Raw genomic sequence first — 24,710 nt, 5'->3', positions numbered from 1 at the left:
GAAAGACACGTAGTAACGGCGTGAGTCCTCGTCGAACTCCCACTTGAGCTCAAGCGCGTCATCTGGAACGGAGTCATCTGGCCCTGCATCTGGTTTGGAAGTAATATGTGAGCCACAGGGACTCAGCAATCTCGCACCCTCGTGATCAAGACTATTTAAGCTTAATAGGTAAGGCAAGGAAAATATGTGGAGCTGCAGCAAGCGACTAGCATATATGGTGGCTATCCTGTTCGCAAAAGAGAGCGAGAAGAGGAGGCAAAGCGCAAACGAGTAACTAGAGGGCATCCTGCGGCAAGCACTACTCCAACACCGTGTTCACTTCTTGGACTCCGCCAAAAAGATACCATCACGGTAACTCACACGGTTGATTCATTTTAATTAAGTTAAGGTTCAAATTGTCTATAACTGGACATTAATAAATTCCCACCTGCCCATAACCGCGGGCACGGCTTTCGAAAGTTCAAATCCCTGCAGGGGAGTCCCAACTTAGCCCATGACAAGCTCTCACGGTCAACGAAGGAATAGACCTTCTCCCGAGACATTCCGATCAGACTCGCTATCCCGGTTCTACAAGACACTTCGACAAGTTAAAACAAATCCAGCAACACCGCCCGAATGTGCCGACAAATCCCGATAGGAGCTGCACATATCTCGTTCTCAGGGCACACTCAGATGAGCCAGACATCGGGTAGGCCAGCCCAGAGTTGCCCCTGGTAGCCCCGGACATCGCTCGGTGGGACCAACACTCAGAGGAGCACTGGCCCGGGGGGGTTTAAAATAAGATGACCCTCGGGCTCCAGAAACCCAAGGGAAAAGAGGCTAGGTGGCAAATGGTAAAACCAAGGTTGGGCATTGCTGGAAAAGCTTTAATCAAGGCGAACTATCAAGGGGTTCCCATTATCACCCAACCGCGTAAGGAACGCAAAATCCGGGAACATAACACCGATATGACGGAAACTAGGGTGGCAAGAGTGGAACAAAACACTAGGCGAGAGGCCGAGCCTTCCACCCTTTACCAAGTATATAGATGCATTAAGATAACAAGGCAATATAATGATATCCCAACAAGTAAATAATGTTCCAACAAGGAACGGTCTCCAATCTTCACCTGCAACTAGCAACGCTAGAAGAGGGGCTGAGCAAAGCGGTAACATAGCCAATCAACGGTTTGCTAGGACATGGTGGGTTAGAGGTTTGACATGGCAATTTGGGAGGCATGATAATCAAGTGGTAGGCATCGTAGCATAGGCATGGCAAAAGAGCGAGCATCTAGCAAAGCAAAGATAGTAGTGATTTCGAGGGTATGATCATCTTGCCTGCAAAGTTGTCAGAGTTGACTGGATCCTCGAAAGCAAACTCAATGGGCTCCTCGTTAGTGAACTCGTCTCCCGGCTCTACCCAAACAAGACAAACAAACAATAAGGACACAATCAACTACGTGCAAACTCAAACAACATGATGCAAAGATGGTATGCTATGCGGGATCCAATATGTGATGCATATGCAAGATTTGACAAGGAATGCATGAACCTGGCCTCAACTTGGAAATCCAAGTGTGCCAATGGAAACATGAGATGAAATCGCTTGAAAACGATATAAAGAACACCGGAATCGGAGTTACGGTTTGGAAATGACGAGCGATTCAAATATGACCACGTTCTGCGATTTACAGCAAGTAGCCACCTAAATGCAACAAGATGAACATGCTACAGCACCCAAACAAGACAAAAAATACATGGCAGGGATACATACATGATGCTTAACAAAAGTCTAGCACTGAGCTACGACCAATTCATCCATTAACAGGTTCAAACAAGTATGGCAAAAATGCATTTGGTAAACAGATCTCAGACTTAGTGAAATTAACACTTGTCTGGAATTTCAGATCAGATAGCACTCTTTAGAGCACGAAAACAATATACTACAGGACCTTAACATGGCAAAGTAAAGCATGGCATGGAGCTACTCAAAGAGCTTAACAAAAGACCCTTAGTGACCTTGAGCCAAAAGGGATTAGAAAATACATTTGCAAGCATGTGAACATGGCAAAAACATAATCAGTTTTCAGACTTAGTGAAAACTGGAGCATGCTGAAATAGATATCAAGTAGGCATGTTTACGAGCTCGATGCACTCACTACAGAGCAAGTCATGACAATCTAAGTATGCACCCATCAAGAATACACAAAATACAAGCTAGACATGGCAAGAACAATAACATAGCATGCACGGATCAACTACAACATCCTCGGCAAAATTGCTAACAAGTAGACAATCTGCCCAGATTCACGAAATGACAAAAGTAGAACTCGATTGACTCAAGCTAGGGTGCTCCATAATTGCAAACAAAGACATGGATGGATAGAGAACTACAATATTAACAAAACATCCTTACTGATCATCCTCAAAAGAGGCACGGATCACTAGGAAACAACATGAACATATGGCCATATGAGATAAACAGGCCAAGGACTTAGTGGAAATGCTAAGTCCCTGAAATCAGCATTAACGAATGCTCCACTTTGCAAGCTTGTGCTAGTCACCACACACATCACAAAAATACATGGGTTGCACCTCTAGATAGATGGCAAAATATATAACAAAACTCATGAAGAGCTCAGGGGTATATCATGCACACAATAATCATGGCAAAAATGACAAATATCTAATTGGAGCAGCAGATCTGACAATTATCTCAAATAGCCTTCTTCTAACAGCATTTCGGGCATCAAGATGAACTCAAATGAAAATGATGCAATGACATGAAATGATGTACTCTCTGAGGCGAACACTTTGATATGCTATATGCCCAAAACGGAACTACGGATGCAAAGTTACGATGCAATGAACATGGCAAAATATTACTGAAAATTAGGTCAAAGTTCAACCGAATCTCAGATCTGGAACTAGATTGGGCGCGTGAACCGAGGCAGCCGCCGGAGCTACTATAGACGCCGGAGAAGGACGAGGCGGCCAGGGAGGAGGGAGCTTGCCGGGGTTGCCGGGGCCGGCGAGGAGCGCCGCGGTGGTGGCCGGCGCCGGAGATGAGGCGGCGAGGGACTCCGGCCAGCACGTGCGTCGGCGCGGCGAGGAGCTCCGGGCGGCGGCCGGCAATGGCGCCGCGGCGGCCGGTCGGGAGGAAGGGCGCCGCGCGCGGGGAAGAAGGGAGGCGGCGCGGTCGGGGCGTCCGGGCCCGGTCGGCGCCGGGGAGGGCCGGCCTCGGGCCTTTGCGGGCCCTTGCGGCAGCGGCGAAGTGGGCACCCGCCCGGGGACACGTGGAGGCGAGTGGTAGGTCGGCGGCGGCGGCGGACAACGTCCGGCCGTCCGGATTTTTGTCCGGCGGCTAGAGAAGGAGGGGGACTAGGGTTTCACCCGTGATTTCGAATGGGGAAGATATATGTAGACATAGAGGGAGCTAGGAGTGTCCAAATGAGGTGCGGTTTTCGGCCACGCGATCATGATCGAACGCTCTAGATGATGGAGAAGGTTTTGGTGGGTTTTGGCCCAAAATGGAGGGGTGTTGGGCTGCAACACACACAAGGCCTTTTCGGTCCCTCGGTTAACCGTTGGAGCATCAAACGAAGTCCAAATGGTACGAAACTTGACAGGCGGTCTACCGGTAGTAAACCAAGGCCTCTTGGCAAGTCTCGGTCCAATCCGAAAATGTTTAATCCCCACACACGAAAGAAAGGTAGAAATGACCACCGGAGGAGAACGAAGCGCCGGAATGCAAAACGGACAACGGGGAAAATGCTTGAATGCATGAGATGAACACGTATGCAAATGCAATGCACATGATGACATGATATGAGATGCATGACAACGATAACAACACACGGAGACAAAACCCGAACCCGAGAAAATAAAATAATTTAATGCCGGAAACGGCAAGAGTTGGAGTACATATTGGGTAAATCATATCCGGGGTGTTACAACACTCCACCATTACGAAAGGATCTCGTCCCGAGATCTAGGACTGAAAGAACGCCGGGTACTCAGAACGAAGGTGATCCTCGCGTTCCCAGGTAGCTTCACGATCGAAATGGTGTGACCACTTGACTTTGAGGAATTTGGTTGACTTGTTGCGAGTCTTGCGTTCAGTCTCTTCAAGAATAGCAACGGGGTGCTCACGATAAGAGAGATCTTCTTGGAGCTCAATGTCCTCGAAGTTGACGGTGCGGTCAGGAGTCTTGAAGCACTTTCAGAGCTGAGAGACATGGAACACGTCATGAACATTTGCAAAGTTTGAAGGAAGCTCGAGTTGATAGGCGAGGTCGCCTCTCTTGCTGACAATCTTGAAAGGTCCCACGTATCTGGGGGCAAGCTTCCCTTTGATACCGAAGCGATGAGTACCTTTCATTGGAGAGACGCGGAGGTAAACATGATCTCCGATCTCGAAAGCCAAATCACGGTGCTTACTATCATAGTAGCTCTTCTGGCGGGATTGGGCTGCTTTGAGGTTATCTCGAATGACTTTGCACATCTCCTCTGCCTCTATGATTAAGTCATTTCCGAGAAGCTGACGTTCACCGGTTTCAGACCAGTTGAGAGGGGTACGGCACTTCCTGCCATACAGAATTTCAAAAGGGGCATTGCCCGAACTTGCTTGAAAACTGTTGTTGTAGGAGAATTCAGCATAAGGAAGACAATCCTCCCACTTCATGCCGAAGGAGATCACACAAGCCCTAAGCATATCTTCAAGAATCTGGTTGACACGCTCGACTTGACCGCTAGTTTGCGGATGGAAAGCTGTGCTGAAGCGGATGTTGGTGCCCATGGCCTTCTGAAAAGAATCCCAAAACTTGGAGGTAAAGATGCTGCCATGGTCTGAAGATATCACTTGAGGAATACCGTGCAGAGAGCACTAGTAGAAAACAGGGCTATGGTCCAGGCCGGCTCAACCCATTAGTCCCGGTTCAGTGTAGAACCGGGACAAATGTGGGCATTGGTCCCGGTTCGTGAGCCCAGGGGGCCGGCCGGGCCACGTGGGCCATTGGTCCCGGTTCGTCTGGACCTTTTGGTCCCGGTTGGTGGGACGAACCGGGACCAATGGGCCTCGCTCCTGGCCCACCACCATTGGTCCCGGTTGGTGGCCTGAACCGGGACCAAAGGCTTCCCTTTAGTCCCGGTTCTTGCCACAAACCGGGACCAATGAGGTGCCTATATACCCTCGCCCGCGAGCAGAGCACTCCAGTGCTCTGTTTTTCTCTGGCCGGCGAGGGGAGGGGTTTGTGGTGCTCTGGCTCACCTCCTATGCACATGAGGTGTTCGATGGAATGCCTGAGCCACACTACTTAAACTTTCTCCTCTTGAAGCTCGACCTCCAAGCTCCATTTTCCTCGAGATTTGTCTAGATTTAGCGGTCCGTCACGCCCCGTCCCCGTCTTCACCGCCGTCGATCACCCGCGCTGATCTCATCACCGACACCACCGTGGTGAGCCTCTTGTTCTTATCTTCTTTCTGAAAGGAAAAATATTCTTACTTGTCTACTTGTATCATTTTCTTACATTTATTATTGCATCTTATATAGTGCGATGGTTTTGGTATCCGCCCCCGTCGGCCCTCGTCCTGTCTATGATTCGGATTTGGTATGTATATTATCTTCATAACTATTGGTTCATTTATTGTTTATGAAAATTATGCCGACCAACGTGACATAGATTTTATTTATCTAGGATGTATGTGAATCGGAAATGCCAACCAACCCTATTGTCGAGAGGTTAAATTTAGTTGAAGAAGAAAACAATTTGTTGAAGGAAAAAATAAAAAAATGAGGAGGAGAAGATGATATTGGAGTTGCATGTTGCGGATGTCGTCGATGATCACAAGATCAAGATGGATGCAATGCGCTTGAAGATTAGAAAGATTAGAAAATATGCCATTCATACCGAGGCTTGGTATCATTATGCCGTTGGATCAATTGTTACCTTGGTTGCGATTATGATCGCATTTGTTTTCGCATTGAAATGTTTTACATAGTTTCAATGTATGGTTTAATTAATTAGATGCTCTGGAGAGCTATATGTTGTTAGATGAGAACTATGTATGCACTTTGGTTTTAATGTGATGATGAACTTCTATTAATTTGGACACTTAATTATATATAATGCACGCAGATGAACCAGCAATGGATGTACGGTGACAGACACACCCGCGAGTACATTAAGGGCGTGCATGAGTTTCTCGATGCGGCTGAGGCAAACAAGCAAAATGGTTTTATGTGTTGTCCATGCACTGAATGTGGGAATACGAGGTCTTACTCTAACCGGAAAATCCTTCACTCCCACCTGCTTTACAAGGGTTTCATGCCACACTATAATGTTTGGACGAGGCACGGAGAAATAGGGGTTATGATGGAAGACGGCGAAGAAGAAGAGTACGATGACAACTATGTGCCCCCTGAATACGGTGATGCTGCAACGGGGGGAGCTGGTGAAGATCAAGAGGAACCAGACGATGTGCCCAATGATGCTACCACGGGTGAAGCTGCTGAAGATCAAGAGGAACCAGACGATGTGCCCGATGATGATGATCTCCGCCGGGTCATTGTCGATGCAAGGACGCAATGCATTAGTCAAAAGGAGAAGCTGAAGTTCGATCGCATGTTAGAGGATCACAAAAAAGGGTTATACCCCAATTGCGAAGATGGCAACACAAAGCTCGGTACCGTACTGGAATTGCTGCAGTGGAAGGCAGAGAATGCTGTGGCTGACAAAGGATTTGAGAAGCTACTGAAAATATTGAAGAAGAAGCTTCCAAACGATAACGAATTGCCCGACAGTACATACGCAGCAAAGAAGGTCGTATGCCCTCTAGGATTGGAGGTGGAGAAGATACATGCATGCCCTAATGACTGCATCCTCTACCGCGGTGCATACAAGGATCTGAACGCATGCCCGGTATGCGGTGCGTTGCGGTATAAGATCAGACGAGATGACCCTGGTGATGTTGACGGCGAGCCCCTCAGGAAGAGGGTTCCTGCGAAGGTGATGTGGTATGCTCCTATAATACCACGATTGAAATGTCTGTTCAGAAACGAAGAGCATGCCAAGTTGATGCGATGGCACAGTGAGAACCGAAAGAAAGATGGGTAGTTGAGAGCACCCGCTGACGGGTCGCAGTGGAGAAAAATCGAGAGAAAGTACTGGGATGAGTTTGCAAAGGACCCAAGGAATGTATGGTTTGCTTTAAGAGCGGATGGCATTAATCCTTTCGGGGAGTAGAGCAGCAATCACAGCACCTGGCCCGTGACTCTATGTATGTATAACCTTCCTCCTTGGATGTGCATGAAGCGGAAGTTCATTATGATGCCAGTTCTCATCCAAGGCCCTAAGCAACCCGGCAACGAAATTGATGTGTACCTAAGGCCATTAGTTGAAGAACTTTTACAGTTGTGGAATAGAAACGGTGTACGTACGTGGGATGAGCACAGACAGGAGGAATTTAACCTTAAGGCGTTGCTGTTCGTGACCATCAACGATTGGCCCGCTCTCAGTAACCTTTCAGGACAGACAAACAAAGGATACCACGCATGCAAGCACTGTTTAGATGACACTGAAAGTATATACCTGGACAAATGCAGGAAGAATGTGTACCTGGGCCATCGTCGATTTCTTCCGACCAACCATCAATGTCGAAAGAAAGGCAAGCATTTCAAAGGCGAGGCAGATCACCGGAAGAAGCCCGCCATGCGCACCGGTGTTCACATGCTTGCTATGGTCAATGATTTACACTACGTAATCTTTGGAAAGGGTCCCGGTGGACTAGCTGTTCCGAATGACGCTGAGGGACACGCACCCATGTGGAAGAAGAAATCTATATTTTGGGACCTACCCTACTGGAAAGACCTAGAGGTCCGCTCCTCAATCGACGTGATGCACGTGACGAAGAACCTTTGCGTGAACCTGCTAGGCTTCTTGGGCGTGTATGGGAAGACAAAAGATACACCCGAGGCACGAGAGGACCTGCAACGTTTGAACGAAAAAGACGGCATGCCTCCGAAGCAGTATAAAGGTCCTGCCAGCTACGCTCTTACGAAAGAAGAGAAAGAAATCTTCTTTGAATGCCTGCTCAGTATGAAGGTCACGACTGGCTTCTCGTCGAATATAAAGGGAATAATAAATATGCCAGAGAAAAAGTTTCAGAACCTAAAGTCTCATGACTGCCACGTGATTATGACACAACTGCTTCCGGTTGCATTGAGGGGGCTTCTACCGGAAAACGTTCGATTAGCCATTGTGAAGTTATGTGCATTCCTCAATGCAATCTCTCAAAAGGTGATCGATCCAGAAATCGTACCAAGGCTAAGGAGTGATGTGGCGCAATGTCTTGTCAGTTTCGAGCTGGTGTTCCCACCATCCTTCTTCAATATCATGACGCACGTCCTAGTTCATCTAGTCAACGAGATTGTCATCCTGGGGCCCGTATTTCTACACAATATGTTCCCTTTTGAGAGGTTCATGGGAGTCCTAAAGAAATATGTCCGTAACCGCGCTAGGCCAGAAGGAAGCATCTCCATGGGCCATCAAACAGAGGATGTTATCGGGTTTTGTGTTGACTTCATTCCTGGCCTTAACAAAATAGGTCTCCCTAAATCGCGGTATGAGGGGAGACTGACTGGAAAAGGCACTCTGGGAAGAGACTCAATAATATGCAGGGACGGATATTCTTGGTCTCAAGCACACTACACAGTTCTACAGAACTCTACCTTGGTGACCCCGTATGTCGATGAACACAAGAACAGTCTGCGCTCCAAACACCCAGAGCAGTGCGACGACTGGATTACATGTGAACACATCAGGACTTTTAGCAGTTGGTTGGAAACACGTCTCAGAGGTGACAACACTGTTTGTGATGAGTTGTACTTGTTGTCCAGGGGACCATCTTTGACTGTATTGACTTACAAAGGATACGAGATAAATGGGAATACATTTTACACGATCGCCCAAGATCAAAAGAGCACCAACCAAAACAGTGGTGTCCGCTTTGATGCAGCAACCGAGAGCGGAAAGGACACATATTATGGTTACATAGTGGACATATGGGAACTTGACTACGGACCTGATTTTAAGGTCCCTTTGTTTTAAGTGCAAATGGGTCAATCTGTTAGGCGGCGGGGTACAGGTAGACCCACAGTACGGAATGACAACAGTGGATCTGAAAAATCTTGGGTACACTGACGAACCGTTCGTCCTAGCCAATGATGTGGCACGGGTTATCTATGTGAAGGACATGTCTACCAAACCGAGAAAAAGAAAAGATAAGGAAGCGAATACATCATACGATGAGCCAAAGCGCCACATAGTTCTTTCAGGAAAAAGGGACATCCTGGGAGTGGACGGCAAGACAGACATGTCTGAAGATTATGAAAAGTTTCATGAAATTCCTCCCTTCAATGTCAAGGCTGACCCAAGCATCCTGATAAACAATGAAGATTATCCATGGTTACGGCGCAATAAGCAAATGACACAAGCGAAGAAAAAGTGAAGACTTTCTCCCGCAATAAGCAAATGCTATGTGGGTGAAATTATGATACCATCCCAACTTTCAACTTTTTCAGAGTTCATTTGAAATGCTTTCATGTCTTATGGTTCGAAACTTTGATACTTCGAAAGTGGTTGTCCATTTTGTACACGAAGTGCATCAAGTTTTTGTCGTAACCCTCTCTACTTTTTGGACCTAAAATCAAAAAGAAATCACTAAAAAAACTATAAGTATTTAGTTGTAAGTATAAATAAAAAATAAATAGAAAAATATTTCTATTTTTATAGTAAAGTTATTCATAAACTAGTGATTCACACAAATTTTATAAAATTCCAATTTAAACTATTCAAAATTTTAAAACTAATGGCACTAACAAAAAGTTTATAATTTTTGTGACCAAAAATCAAAAAGAAATCACTAAAAAACTATAAGTATTTAGTTGTAAGTATAAATAAAAAATAAATAGAAAAAAAATTCTATTTTTATAGTAAAGTTATAGAAAAATATTTCTATTTTTATAGTAAAGTTATTCATAAACTAGTGATTCACACAAATTTTATAAAATTCCAATTTAAACTATTCAAAATTTTAAAACTAATGGCACTAACAGAAAGTTTATAATTTTTGTGACCAAAAATCAAAAAGAAATCACTAAAAAACTATAAGTATTTAGTTGTAAGTATAAATAAAAAATAAATAGCAAAAAAAAATTCTATTTTTATAGTAAAGTTATTCATAAACTAGTGATTCACACAAATTTTTTAAAATTCAAATTTAAACTATTCAAAATTTAAAACTAATGGCACTAACAGAAAGTTTATAATTTTTGTGACCTAAAAGCAAAAAGAAATCACTAAAAAACTGTAAGTATTTAGTTTTAAGTAGAAATAAAAAAATAAAAAACCCAAAAAATTTAGAAATAAAAAAGAAAAAACCAAAAAAAATGCCACCTACTGGGCCTCCACGGCCTGAATAAGACTAGAAACCCTACATGGGCCAGGATTCAGGCCCGCAGAGGCCCAATAGGCCCACAGGCAGTAGCAAGTTTAGGCCCGAAAGCCTGCATTAGAGAGGAGCTCGAATGGAGAGGCACAGCAGGGCTTATAAACCAGTGCCGGCACCCTTCCGCTAGCGATGTGGGACTAAACTTTTGGGCGCGGGCAGCACAAGGGCATTGGTCCCGGTTGGTGGCACCAACCGGGACTAAAGGGGTGCATTGGTCCCGGTTCGTGGCACCAACCGTGACCAATGCCCCCCTTTAGTCCCGGTTGGTGCCACCAACCGGGACCAAAGGCCGCCGCTTCCCGCCCTTTGGGCTGCCGAAAATTGGCCTTTGGTCCCGGTTGGTGGCACCAACCGGGACTAATGCCCACCTTTAGTCCCGGGTTGTGCCACGAACCGGGACTAAAGGCTTTGCTATATAAGTTCAGACTTTGGAAATTTTCATTCCCGTCTCTCGCAGTTGCCGCCCCGACGCCGACGCCGCCAGGCTGCCCCGCCGTCGCCGCCGCCTCACCCGTGCCCGTCGTCGCCTGCGCCCTCGCCGTCGCCCGCCGTCGCCCGCGCCCTCGCCGTCGACCGGGCCCCTGCCCCGGCCCGCCCCTGCCCCGACGCGGCCGCCCCGGCCCGCCCCCGTCGTTGTCGCCCGCGCGCCGCCCCGGCCCGCCCCCGTCGCCGTCGCCCGCGCGCCGCCCCGGCCCGCCCCGTCGCCATCGCCCGCGCGCCGCCCCGGCCCGCCCCCATCGCCGTCGCCCGCACGCCGCCCCGGCCCGCCCTCGCCGTCGCCCGCGCCCCTGCCCCGACGCCATCCTCGTCGCCGACCTCTCCTTAGCTTGGTCCGGCCACCGGCGCCATCCCTTTGCAAATTTTTGTTCATAGATGATAGAGATCAAATGATGATTTTTTTTGTTCATAGATGCATGATAGATGATCAAATGATGTTTTTTTTGTTCATAGATGATCATATGATTTTTTTAGGTTATTTTCATTTGTAGAATTTTTTTATGTATCTAGGAATATTTTTGTTTATAGATGATAGATGATCAAATGATGAATATTTTTGTTCATAGATGATAGATGATCAAATGCTGTTTTTTTTTCATAGATGATAGATGATCAAATGATGTTTTTTTGTCCATAGATGATCATATGATTTTTTTTTAGGTTATTTTCATTTGTAGAATTTTTTTATGTATCTAGGAATATTTTTGTTCATAGATGATAGATGATATATATGATGATGTTAGTGGAGAGGAAAAGGTAAAATAAGGAAAAGGAAAATAAGTAGAGAAAGAAGGGGAAGAAGAGGGAGAAGAAGAGGGAGAAGAAGGGGGGTCGAGAACGTCGGACATTCATGAGAGAGGCGAGGAAGAAGGGGAAGAAGAGGGAGAAGAAGAGGAGAGGAAGAAGAGGAAGTCTTCTCCTCTATTCTTTCTTTTCTTCTCTTTTCTTCTTCTTCTTCCTCTTTATTTTATCGGGAACGAGGGTCGTCGAGAGGTCGAGGAGCGGTAGAGGAGAAACCCTAAATAGAAAGTATCGTCGATGTGAGATACATGTACCGTCGGTGTCGGACACTACACCCACATCCCACAAGTGGCGCGGGCTTCGATGCCCACGTCACTTGTGGGACGTGGATGTAGTGTCCGACACCGAAGGCCACATGTATCTCACACCCACGAAACTTGCTAGCTATTTAGGGTTTCCTCTACCGAAAAGAAGAGGAGAAATAAATAAGAATAAAAAAGAAGAAAAAGAAGAGGAGAAGAAGAAAGGAATAGTGGAGAAAAGAGAAAATAGAATAGAATATATTCTATTTTCTCTTTTCTCCACTATTCCTTTCTTCTTCTCCTCTTTTTTTTCTTCTTTTCTTCTTCTTATTCTTCTTCTTCTTCTTATTCTTATTAGCCGGAAGTAGAGAGAGGTTTCCTAGTGTCAAAGTATTGAAGAAATCCATGCCTTCATCATTAGCTGGAAGTAACCAGGGCATGTTGGTACGAAGTTCTGCAAAGTTGTTTTGGAATGGAGTCCCGGATAGAATAATCCGCCTTTTGGTACCAATTCAGCAAAGGCCTTCCAAATAGCGATATTCGGAAGGCTCTTGCTGAACTTTGTACCAAAAGGCGGATTATCCTATCTGGGAGTCCGTTCCAGAACAACTTTGAAGAGCTTCGTACCATCATGCACATGTTACTTTCGCCTAATGATGAAGACATGGTTTTCTTGAATCCTGAGACACTACGCAACCTCCCGACCCCTCAGCGATCCTATCGAACATGAGAGGAAGAAGAGGATAAAAAAAGAAGAGGAAGAAGAAAAAAAGAGGAGAAGAAAGAATAGAGGAGATCTTCTCCTCTATTCTTTCTTCTCCTCTTATTTTTCTTCTTCTTCCTCTTTTTTTTATCGGGAACGAGGGTCGTCGAGGGACATAGATGTAGTGTCGTCGTTGTCGATATATACCCCCTCCCGATAGCTTACTATGATTAGGTAGCTAGTTCTAGGTTTGGCACTAATATATCCATCTATCATGTTTGAATAATAATTGCCATGTTGTAAATATTTGTAGAAACTATGGACACCGCCCTAGACGAAGCAACAAAAGAAGCGTTGTTGAGGGACATAATTGCAGAAGGAAGTGATGCCATCTCGTTGTTTCTCAACGAAACCGATGGTCTGGAAGGAGAGAGTGAACAAGCTGGCTACGGTGACCTAATGCCGGTGCAAGAAGAAGAACATGAGGACGGCTCCGGTGACCGAACCGAGTCCGGACAGGTATATATATTAGTTAAGCCTATGCTGACTAGCTGATTGATGCATTCATTGTTTTGGTATGTACACATATTAATTAAGTCTTTGTTCTTTTTTCTAGCCCTCCGGATCGAGCACAACTTCGGTAAAGAGACGAGGCCCGAAGAAAAAGTTGAGCTCGGATGAAAAGTTTGAGATCATAGCAATCGCGCCCGACGGCCAACCTATTGAACCCCTCCGGACAAAGAGCGCATTTGTTGCTCAGTGCGGGGTTCTGGTTAGGGACAAGATCCCGATAAGCATCCAGCAATGGTTTAAGCCGGCTACAGAAGACCCTGAGGTCTCTTATGTCAATGATATGCAGAAAAATGATCTTTGGACTGAGCTGAAGTCAAATTTCACCCTACCGCCTGAGGATAATCCAGAGAACCCAGTTAAAGAGAAATTAATCAAGTCTTTTGCTCTGAAGAGGATGGCAGAACTATTCAGGAGGTGGAAGAAAGAGCTGAATAAGTTTGTCGAAAATAATGAGACACCAGAATTTAAGGGCAGATATGAGAATATCAGAGATCACTGGCCCACATTTGTGGCCCACAAGACATCGGAAAAGAGTAAGAAGATGTCGGCGACAAACAAGCAAAATGCTGCGAAGAAGAAGCTTCACCATCGCACGGGGTCAGGTGGCTACCTCGTAGCCCGGCCTAAGTGGTCCAAGACTGAGAATGATCTGGTTCATAAAGGGATCGAACCAGAGACAATTAACTGGCCAGACCGTTGCCGGACTTGGTTCTTCGGGGCTGGCGGAACACTGGACCCTGTAACAGGGAAGTGCATTTGAACGAACGATCAAATGGACATACCAGTCAGTAAGCTTAAGCAGTATATCGAAGCAGCGCAGGAAGGGACGTTCTTTCCAGACAGAGAGAACGACGAGCTCACAATGGCCCTCGGGAATCCTGAGCACCCTGGACGGACACGAGGCACGCCAGGCTCCATTCCGTGGAAGGTTGGGTTTCCGGACGCAGGCGGTTACAAATCCCACGAGAGGAGGAAAAAAGTGCAGCAGACCCAAATGCAGGCGCTACAAGCAAGGGTAGACGCGATAGAGGAACGAGAAGCAAATCGCAGCAAACGTACTGCCGAAGCCTCCCCCGAAGCTACCCCGCCATCTCAGCGCAGAAGCAGCGTGGCTTCCACCGAGCTACTTCAGCCGGAGCATGCCTTGACGGCTCCTGCCAGCTATCCCGTGGATGCTATAACAGAGTCTCAAAATTGCCACCTTATGACGCAATGGATGAATTTGAAGGTCAAGGCGGCTGTTGGCTCTGTTTTTCCTACTGAACCCGGTGCAACTTTTCACTGCCGGCCGATTCCAGAAGGATATGCTAGGGTGATGGTGGATGAGATAACGGAGGGATTTGAGGACCTCTAGCTTGACCACCCTACCAGTGAAGGGGAGACTCGGCTGGGGTCTGCTCTGAAGACTCCATGCCTATGGCGGAAGGAGCTCATCAACCTTCCGAACTGGACGCCACCGCCTCCTCCTCCTCCTTCGGCGAGTCAGGGCACTCCGCCTCCACCGCCTCCTCCTCCGGCGAGTGACGATCAGGGCCCTCGGCTGGCTCCTTCTCCGGCGCGCGGCGGCACTCCGCCTCCTTCTCCGCCTGCGCCGACGCGCCCGAGCAGCCAGCCTCCTCCTTCTCCGCCTCGTCAGCAAGGGCGGAAGAGACCTGCCGCCGCTCCAGCTGCTCCGGCGCGTCGTAGTCCTTCTCCTCCGCCTCTTAAGCAAGTAAAGAAGACAACCTCTACGTCTGCTCGGTCGGCGTCTAGCAGTACAACCAGAGGCGGGAGGACATACAGATTCGTTCCTTCTCTGAAGACTCCAGAGAAGTTACCATACGAGAGGACCCAGGAGGAGAACGCCGAGATCGCGCGAGAAGAAGTGAAGAAATTCTTTGAAGGGGTGAAAGCAAAGAAACATCCACCTCCGGAGGAGAAGGTAGATCGGGTGAAAGTGAAGCGCACTCTGGTTGCCCTGACAAAACCACCGAAGTCTGATTCGCCGAAAGGAAACTATGACCGCATTATTGGAAAGGAATTTGCCGAAGCGGAGCGGTCGGGAAGTACTGTCAGTGATCAAAGGCTGAAAGAACGACGAGCTGGGAAACAAATTGCCCAGCTCGGCGAACAAGCGAAGCAATCGTGCCCCCCGCTCAAGGTGCCTAGCCACAACGTCGATAATGATCCGAGGATGGTGCCCGGTTATAGCAATCTTGCAGATTACCTGCCCGACGAAGTACATTATGAACCCATGGACGTGCAGATACAAAGATACGAGTACGGGAAGCCTCTCGTCAAAGATGAAAGATCTCTATCAACGATGATGCGAAGATTGCATGATTGGTACTTGAAAATCTGCAGAGACTCTGGGGGGAGGAGTACTTTGTATGCGAGAGTTAAACCGGAGCATGACCTCGTTGGAATTGATCTGTTGCCTGTTCCATTTGAGGAGTTCTTTCAGTTTTTCAATCAATTGGCCCTCGATAAAGCAACGGTCACCTGCTACTGTCTGTAAGTAGTACTACTTCTGTCATTAAGTCTCTCTATATAGCTCAGCTCTTTCATTGCATGTATTTATAATTATCCTCACTATATTATGCAGATTGAAGATCGTCGAATTGAAGAAAAGACAAATCGGTGATATTGGGTTCATTAACACAAATATCATAGATGCAACTCAGGTTAAATTTCATGCCGCAGCTACCGAGGCCAACTTGCTACAATCGTTGGTAATAAATGAAAACAAAGATATAATACTCTTTCCTTACAACTTCAAGTGAGTGTTACTGTCTTGTGCATATTCGGTTTCCCTTATGTATTAGTCAAGGTTATAGTAATGTAATTGATGAGTTATGCATGCGTGTGTAGTTTCCACTATATTCTCCTACAGATTAAGCTTGAGCAGGGACTAGTAACTGTCTTAGACTCAAGACGAAAAGATCCCCAGGACTATGCGGACATGACTCAAATGCTCGAGAAGTAAGTTAAATCGATCATTATCCAACATATCAGCAACTTTGTTCATTTCCTGATATATCAAGTAATTGTTTTCTTTGTCTGGCAGGGTTTGGAAAAAATTCACCAAAAAAGCTCCGGGACTCCCGAAGAAGCTGCAATTTAGACACCCGAAAGTAAGTACTATAGTAGCATGTTCCGCGCATCTCCTATTGATTCAAGCGCTAGTTTCATCAATACCATTTGGCATTCTTGCTTATCAGTTTGATTGACCTCTATTTCTTGTAAAGTGGTTGTGGCAGGAATAAGGGAATGATTTCTGTGGATACTACATTTGCGAGTCCATCCGCCACACGACCTGTGAGCGGGGCTACTCTGACGAACAATATGAAGTGCGTAATAAACAACATTCACAATTTTATTTTATTACCATCATTTGTGTTGAGTTTCATTCATTCATATATATATATATATATATATGTATTGACCCCCTTCTTCAAATTAGATGTTTCGGAAGCGGGATGAACTCCTAGCACCAGCTCGCATGCGAGCAATTCAAGAGGAATTGGCGGCATTCTTTCTTGACCACGTGATCCCTGAAGACGGAGAATTCTATGTGGACCCTGAGTCCATATGATTACATTTGTAAGAGATAATTATTGTATATATGTAGCCGGTAGTGTCAGATAGATATACGAGAACTTGTTGTTCGACCAATCTCTCGGAGAAGGAGAGGTGGTCGATATCACTTCTCTCTGTATATATGCATATATGTTCATGACGATCTTCTGTTTCCTTCGTTTGCTTACTAGCTAGCTAGCGTGTCTAGTCCTCTCTATATACGTATGTATAGTACGTAGCGTCGACCAAGCACGGACATAAGAGATGACACTTGTCTCTATTAATTATAACTAGCTAACACAATATATGAAACACCTAAATTAACCCCGCAAAACCCCCAAGCCCCCCCCCCTTTCAAAAAAACAAAAACCCCAGCCACAGAAGTGCTGACGCGTGGATGCCTATTGGTCCCGGTTGGTGCCACCAACCGGGACCAAAGGGTCTCCTGACTGGGCTCTGCGCAATGCCCACGTGGAGGGCCTTTAGTCCCGGTTCTGGATTGAACCGGGACTAAAGGGGGGAGGTATTAGTACCGACACTTTAGTCCCGGTTCCGGAACCGGGACTAAAGGCCCTTACGAACCGGGACTATAGGCCCTTTTTCTACCAGTGGAGACAATTCGAGAGGTATAGAGTTCCGCCAATTGAGCTGCAGTGATCGACTCTTTGATAGGAAGAAAGTGAGCCACTTTAGTGAGTTTGTCGATGACAACGAATATAGCATCATTGCCACGTTTGGACTTTGGAAACCCAGTCACAAAGTCCATCTCAATGTGGTCAAACTTCCATTCTGGAATGGCAAGAGGTTGGAGGAGACCAGCTGGCCTTTGGTGTTCTGCCTTCACTCTTCTGCAGACATCACACTCATTCATGAACTGAGCAATCTCGCGCTTCATTCGAGTCCACCAATAAGCCTGCTTAAGGTCCTGATACATCTTCGTGCTCCCAGGGTGGATGGAGAGGAGAGAATTGTGAGCCTTGTTCATGATCACTTTACGGAGGTCACCTTTGGGCACAACAATACGATCCTCAAAGAAGAGAGTATCCTTGTCATCCAGGCGGTAGCACTTGTACTTGGGTTGACTCTTGGCAATCCCAATCTTCACCTTTTTCACCATAGCATCAAGAAGCTGAGCTTGGCGAATCTGGTCTTCCAAGGTAGGAGAGACTTGAAGGTTGGCGAGGAAACCTTGAGGAACAACTTGCAGATTAAGCTTGCGGAAAGCTTCACAAAGCTCGGGTTGATAAGGCTTGAGAATAAGACTGTTGCAATAAGCCTTCCTGCTCAACGCGTCAGCAATCACATTGGCCTTGCCTGGAGTATACTCGATACTCAGATTATACTCTTGAATCATTTCGACCCATCGAGTCTGCCTGAGGTTGAGATTAGGCTGAGTGAAGATGTACTTGAGACTCTTGTGGTCAGTGAAGATGTCCACTTTTCTTCCCAATAAGAGATGTCTCCAAGTCAAAAGAGCATGCACAACTGCCGCCAACTCAAGATCATGAGTGGGGTAGTTCTTCTCATTGGGCTTCAACTGGCGAGAGGTATAAGCCACAACTTTCTTCTCTTGCATCAACACTGCGCCAAGACCTTGGAGAGAGGCATCACAAAAGACCTCGTACGGCTTGGATTCATCAGGCGGAGTCAGAACTGGAGCGGTAACCAATTTCTCTTTCGAAGTGTTGAAAGCAATGTCACACTCCGGAGAGCAAACGTACTTGACGTGCTTCTGGAGAAGATTTGAGAGAGGCTTCGCGATCTTAGAAAAGTTTTCATCGAATCTTCGGCAGTAGCTTGCGAGACCGAGGAAGCTACGGAGTTGCTTCACGTTCTGAGGAGGTTCCCAATTCACAATTGCAGACACCTTCTCAGGATTCACCGCAATGCCCTTGGCAGAGATGATATGACCAAGATAAAGAACCTCATTGAGCCAAAATTCGCACTTGGAGAACTTGGCGTAGAACTGGTGTTCTCTGAGCTTATCGAGCACCAAACGCAAGTGCTTGGCAAGATCTTCTTTGTTCTTCGAGAAAACCAGAATGTCGTCAAGATAGACCAAAACGAAGTCATTGGTGTAGGCGTTGAAGATGAAGTTCATCATGCGAGAGAAAGTTGGAGGAGCGTTGACGAGGCCAAAAGACATGACAGTGTATTCATATGAACCATAGCTTGTCCTGAAAGCCGTCTTGGGAATATATTGCTCACAGATTCGAATCTGATGAGAACCCATACGGAGTTCAAGCTTGGAGAATACTTGGGCACCTTTGAGTTGTTCGAACAGCTCGTTGATGTTGGGAAGTGGGTATTTGTTCTTGATGGTCTTCTTGTTCAATGGACGGTAATCAACACAAAGTCGGTCCGTTCCATCCTTCTTCTTCACAAAAAGAACACCACAACCCCACGGAGAAGAACTAGGTCGGATGAGACCCATTCTCTCTTGAATATCGAGTTGCTTCTTCAGCTCCTTCAACTCTTCAGGTCCGAGCTTGTAAGGACGCTTGCACACTGGTTCCGTGCCAGGCTCAAGATCGATGACGAATTCAACTGGCCGGTGCGGAGGCATTCCTGGAAGCTCTTCTGGAAAGACGTCTTGATATTCGCAAACGACTGGGATTTGCGAGATAGCATCCAGTTCACCCTTTTCATTGAGAGAAAACAGACGGATGGTATCATCACGAGCGGCAAAGACAATTACATCCTCAGACAAATGAGTCAATTGAATCTGCCTGGCTGCACAATCAAGATGCGCCTTGTGCTTAGAAAGCCAATCCATTCCGAGAATAAGATCAATATCCGAGTTACCAAGAACCACCAGAGAAGAAAGAAACTTGTAATCGCCCAACGTGATAGTAACATCCGGGGCCATAGCGCTTGCATTCATGAATTTACCCGGAGAAACAACAGATAACTGTCTAGGCAAATCTTGTAAAGGCAACTCATGCTTAGAAACAAATGGTCTCGAGATGAAACAATGCGATGCACCAGTGTCGAAAAGAACTTTTGCAGCAACATCGTTAACAGGAAGGTTACCCATGATGACATCTGACGAGTCCTCTGCCTGAGCTGCATTCATCAAGTTGACCTTGGCGGACTTGGTGTTATGCTTGACCATAGATGTACTTGCCGATCCCACAGGAGGAGGAGGAGGAGGGAGACGCCTCTGATTGAAGTATTTGTTGGCATAGTGACCCTTCTGTTGGCACTTGTTGCACGTGACCTCTGAAAGCGGACGGTGGTACGGAGCAGTTGATCTTGGAGCTTGAGACGAAGTCTTGTTCTGAAAGCCAGGGTTGGGTGGGTGGGAAGATCCACTGCCACCTTTGCTCTTCTACTGATACGGCTGACGGAACGGAGGAGGAGGAAGCCAATACTTCTGCTGCTTGGCCACTTGAGTAGAGGAAGAAGGAGTAGCATCTCTGACTCACTTCTTGGAAGCATGACACCTCAGTTGAGCAGCCTCTTGCTTCAGTGCCATGTTGTAGAACTCATCGTACCTCAAGGGCTCAAAGAGAACAAGGGCTAGCTGGATTTCTTCTCTGAGACCACCCCTGAACTGGTATATCATGCTCTTCTCATTAGGGACGTCCTGCTTAGCAAAGCGGGCGAGCTTCTGAAACAACGTGTTGTAGTCATAGACAGACAAAGAGCCTTGCTTCAGGTTGCGGAATTCCTCACGCTTGCTTTCAACCACGCTCTGAGGAATATGATGAGCTTTGAAGTCTTGACGGAATTCATCCCAGGTAATAACACGGCCTCCTCTGGAATCCTTGTACTGCTGGAACCATTCTGCAGCTTGGTCTTTGAGTTGGAAGGAAGCGAACTTGACGAAGTCCTCAAGCCTGACGTTACTGCACTCGAAATGCTTGCACAGATCCACGAGCCAATCGTCAGCATCAGTTGCCTCAACACAATTGCTGAAAGTCTTTGGCCCATTAGCAAGGAACTGGTTGAGTGTAGCAAAGTGATTCTGATTGTTGCCTTGGTCGCCTTGGTTCGCTTGATTGCGCTCTTGAAGAATTTGCATGATCAACTGTGTGTTTGCATTGGTTGCGGCCATCACAGCTTGCCATGCCTCCGGAGGAGGAGGAGGTGGTGGCGGATCTTGATTCTGATTCTGATTGGTGCTCTTAGTGGGAGTCATCCAGAAGAGGGTGACAACCATTAGCACATTGACAGATAAAATGAAGCTGAATCAAACGGGATGAAATTGCAACATATAGTCTTCACATCCGAACATAAGAACGAATGCATTCCGCTTGAAATGGTCACATATCCATAAATTGAGAAGCCACTTAGAATTTAGGTAGAGAAATAAATCAACAAGGTACGGATCAAGAACGAATACTCGGTAAGAAATCCCAATCTCAAACCAAATATCCGTGGAAGAAGAACTAGAGCTACTTGAATTCCCACCTATGAAACTCCCGAACCTTTCCGGTTATGCAATCAGGTGTTGGGGATACAAGGGAAGCATAATATCTCACCCAACTCTAGCAAATCCTACATCCAGCTGTATCCATCCTTCAACACATAACCGAGAAAAACTTCGGAAACCATCTACCTCAACCTTCGAAAAGCATCCGTTATACAAGTTATGGCGATACTCCCGAACTCCCGCCCCAGTACTGGGTGGCGTCGAGGTTATCTCACCAACGAACTGCATAAAAGAGATTTTCGATGTTGGCGTACTAAACTCAGGTATTCCAGAACTGCAATGATAAAATTGTGACGACAACACCTCGGAGCTCAACTCCCCGGGACACTGCCACAACCCCTAAAGACAGGAGGCACCAAGAACAATGTTCTCGTCACAAAACCATCGGAACGATTCCAAGATACCCACGTGATCCTAAATTTTTTTTTGTGAAATTTGAGAAGAGAAGAGTCAAAACTCTACGTCAGGATGCCTTACCAGAGCGACGATGAGACTGGGAAGTAAAAGAATTCCTAAACTCTCCGATATACAATTCCTAAATGACTCAAAACATTTTTCTAGACTCAACTCGGCCGCTAAAAACGATCAAGCAATGGGGCTCCTAAGGTCGGGGAAGGCTCTGATTACCAACTTGTAACACCCTCGATGCGGCTATAGCTCCCACGTGTCGAGGCACAACTTAGAGACATAACCGCATTGAAAGCAATGTCGCAAGTTAGGCAATCATCACAACATCCCATGTAATATAGATAATAAAAGGGGAGATACATAGTTGGCTTACACTCGCCACGTCAATCAAAGTACATAAATAGCATTACAACATTCAAACATTCATGGCCCGACTACGGCGCCAAAATAAAAGATAACCCAACATGCGACACGGTCCTGATCACCCCAACTGGGCACCCAAACAAGACAACAAAATACATGGCAGGGATACATACATGATGCTTAACAAAAGTCTAGCACTGAGCTACGGCCAATTCATCCATTAACAGGTTCAAACAAGCATGGCAAAAATGCATTTGGTAAACAGATCTCAGACTTAGTGAAATTAACACTTGTCTGGAATTTCAGATCAGATAGCACTCTTTGGAGCACGAAAACAATATACTACAGGACCTGAACATGGCAAAGTAAAGCATGGCATGGAGCTACTCAAAGAGCTTAACAAAAGTCCCTTAGTGACCTTGAGCCAAAAGGGATCAGAAAATACATTTGCAAGCATGTGAACATGGCAAAAACATAATCAGTTCTCAGACTTAGTGAAAACTGGAGCATGCTGAAACAGATATCAAGTAGGCATGTTTACGAGCTCGATGCACTCACTACAGAGCAATTCATGACAATCTAAGTATGCACCCATCAAGAATACACAAAATACAAGCTAGACATGGCAAGAACAATAACATAGCATGCACGGATCAACTACAACATCCTCGGCAAAATTGCTAACAAGTTGACAATCTGCCCAGATTCACGAAATGACAAAAGTAGAACTCGATTGACTCAAGCTAGGGTACTCCATAATTGCAAACAAAGACATGGATGGATAGAGCACTACAATATTAACAAAATATTTTTACTGATCATCCTCAAAAGAGGTACGGATCACTAGGAAACAACATGAACATATGGTCATATGAGATAAACAGGCCAAGGACTTGGTGGAAATGCTAAGTCCCTGAAATCAGCATTAACGAATGCTCCACTTTGCAAGCTTGTGCTAGTCACCACACACATCACAAAAATACATGGGTTGCACCTCTGGATAGATGGCAAAACATATAACAAAACTCATGAAGAGCTCAGGGGCATATCATGCACACAATAATCATGGCAAAAATGACAAATATCTGATTGGAGCAGCAGATCTGACAATTATCTCAAATGGCCTTCTTCTAACAGCATTTCGGGCATCAAGATGAACTCAAATGAAAATGATGCAATGAGATGAAATGATGTACTCTCTGAGACGAACATTTTGATATGCTATATGTCCAAAACGGAACTACGGATGCAAAGTTATGATGCAATGAACATGGGAAAATATTACTGAAAATTAGGTCAAAGTTCAACCGAATCTCAGATCTGGAACTAGATCGGGCGCGTGAACCGAGGCGGCGGCCGGAGCTACTGTAGACGCCGGAGAAGGACGAGGCGGCCAGGGAGGAGGGAGCTCGCCGGGGTTGCCGGGGCCGGCGAGGAGCGCCACGGTGGTGGCCGGCGTCGGAGATGAGGCGGCGAGGGACTCCGGCCAGCGCGTGCGTCGGCGCGGCGAGGAGCTCCGGGCGGCGGCCGGCCGGGAGGAAGGGCGCCGCGCGCGGGGAAGAAGGGAGGCGGCGCAGTCGGGGCGTCCGGGCCCAGTCGGCGCCGGGGAGGGCCGGCCTCGGGCCTTCGTGGGCCCTTGCGGGGGCGGCGAAGTGGGCACCCGCCCGGGGACACGTGGCGGCGAGTGGTAGGTCGGCAGCGGCGGACAACGTCTGGCCGTCCGGATTTTTGTCCGGCGGCTGGAGGAGGAGGGGGACTAGGGTTTCACCTGTGATTTCGAATGGGGGAGATATATATAGACATAGAGGGAGCTAGGAGTGTCCAAACGAGGTGCGGTTTTCGGCCACACGATCGTGATCGAACGCTCTAGATGATGGAGAAGGTTTTGGTGGGTTTTGGGCCAAAATGGAGGGGTATTGGGCTGCAACACACACGAGGCCTTTTCGGTCCCTTGGTTAACCGTTGGAGCATCAAACGAAGTCCAAATGGTACGAAACTTGACAGGTGGTCTACCGGTAGTAAACCAAGGCCGCTTGGCAAGTCTCGTTCCAATCTAGAAACGTTTAATCCCCACACACGAAAGAAAGTTAGAAATGGCCACCGGAGGAGAACGAAGCGCCGGAATGCAAAACGGACAACGGGGAAAATGCTCAAATGCATGAGATGAACACATATGCAAATGCAATGCACATGATGACATGATATGAGATGCATGACAACGATAACAACATACGGAGACAAAACCCGAACCCGATAAAATAAAATAACTTAACGCCGGAAATGGCAAGAGTTGGAGTACATATTGGGTAAATCATATCCGGGGTGTTACAGGTTCCTTCTCCGAATACATCAGAAGAATTTGAATACGAGGATAGTATCCGGCCCTGCAAAATAAGTTCCACATCCCACCATAGAGAGAATAATATTTTCGCAGATCTAATTTGCTGGCTTGTTTTGGCAATATGACGTTACGTCATGGCCCGGTGATTATTCGAACCGTTTTCTTTTAACCAGCCCTGCGCATAACGCGAGGTAGTTTTTTCGGCACGTCTTGTCAAAGCAGTCGTGTCCCCTTATTACGGGATTCTCATCAATACGGGCGTGGGTAACCCAACCACGCCATCAATTGCAGCGCTTGG

This window comes from Triticum urartu, chromosome 7A (genome assembly GCF_056163025.1).
Source record: "Triticum urartu cultivar PI428250 chromosome 7A, HENAU_Tu73, whole genome shotgun sequence".
NCBI classification, from domain to species: Eukaryota; Viridiplantae; Streptophyta; class Magnoliopsida; order Poales; family Poaceae; genus Triticum; species Triticum urartu.
The sequence above is the reverse complement of the archived record's forward strand: the minus strand, read 5'-3'. Positions refer to the sequence as shown.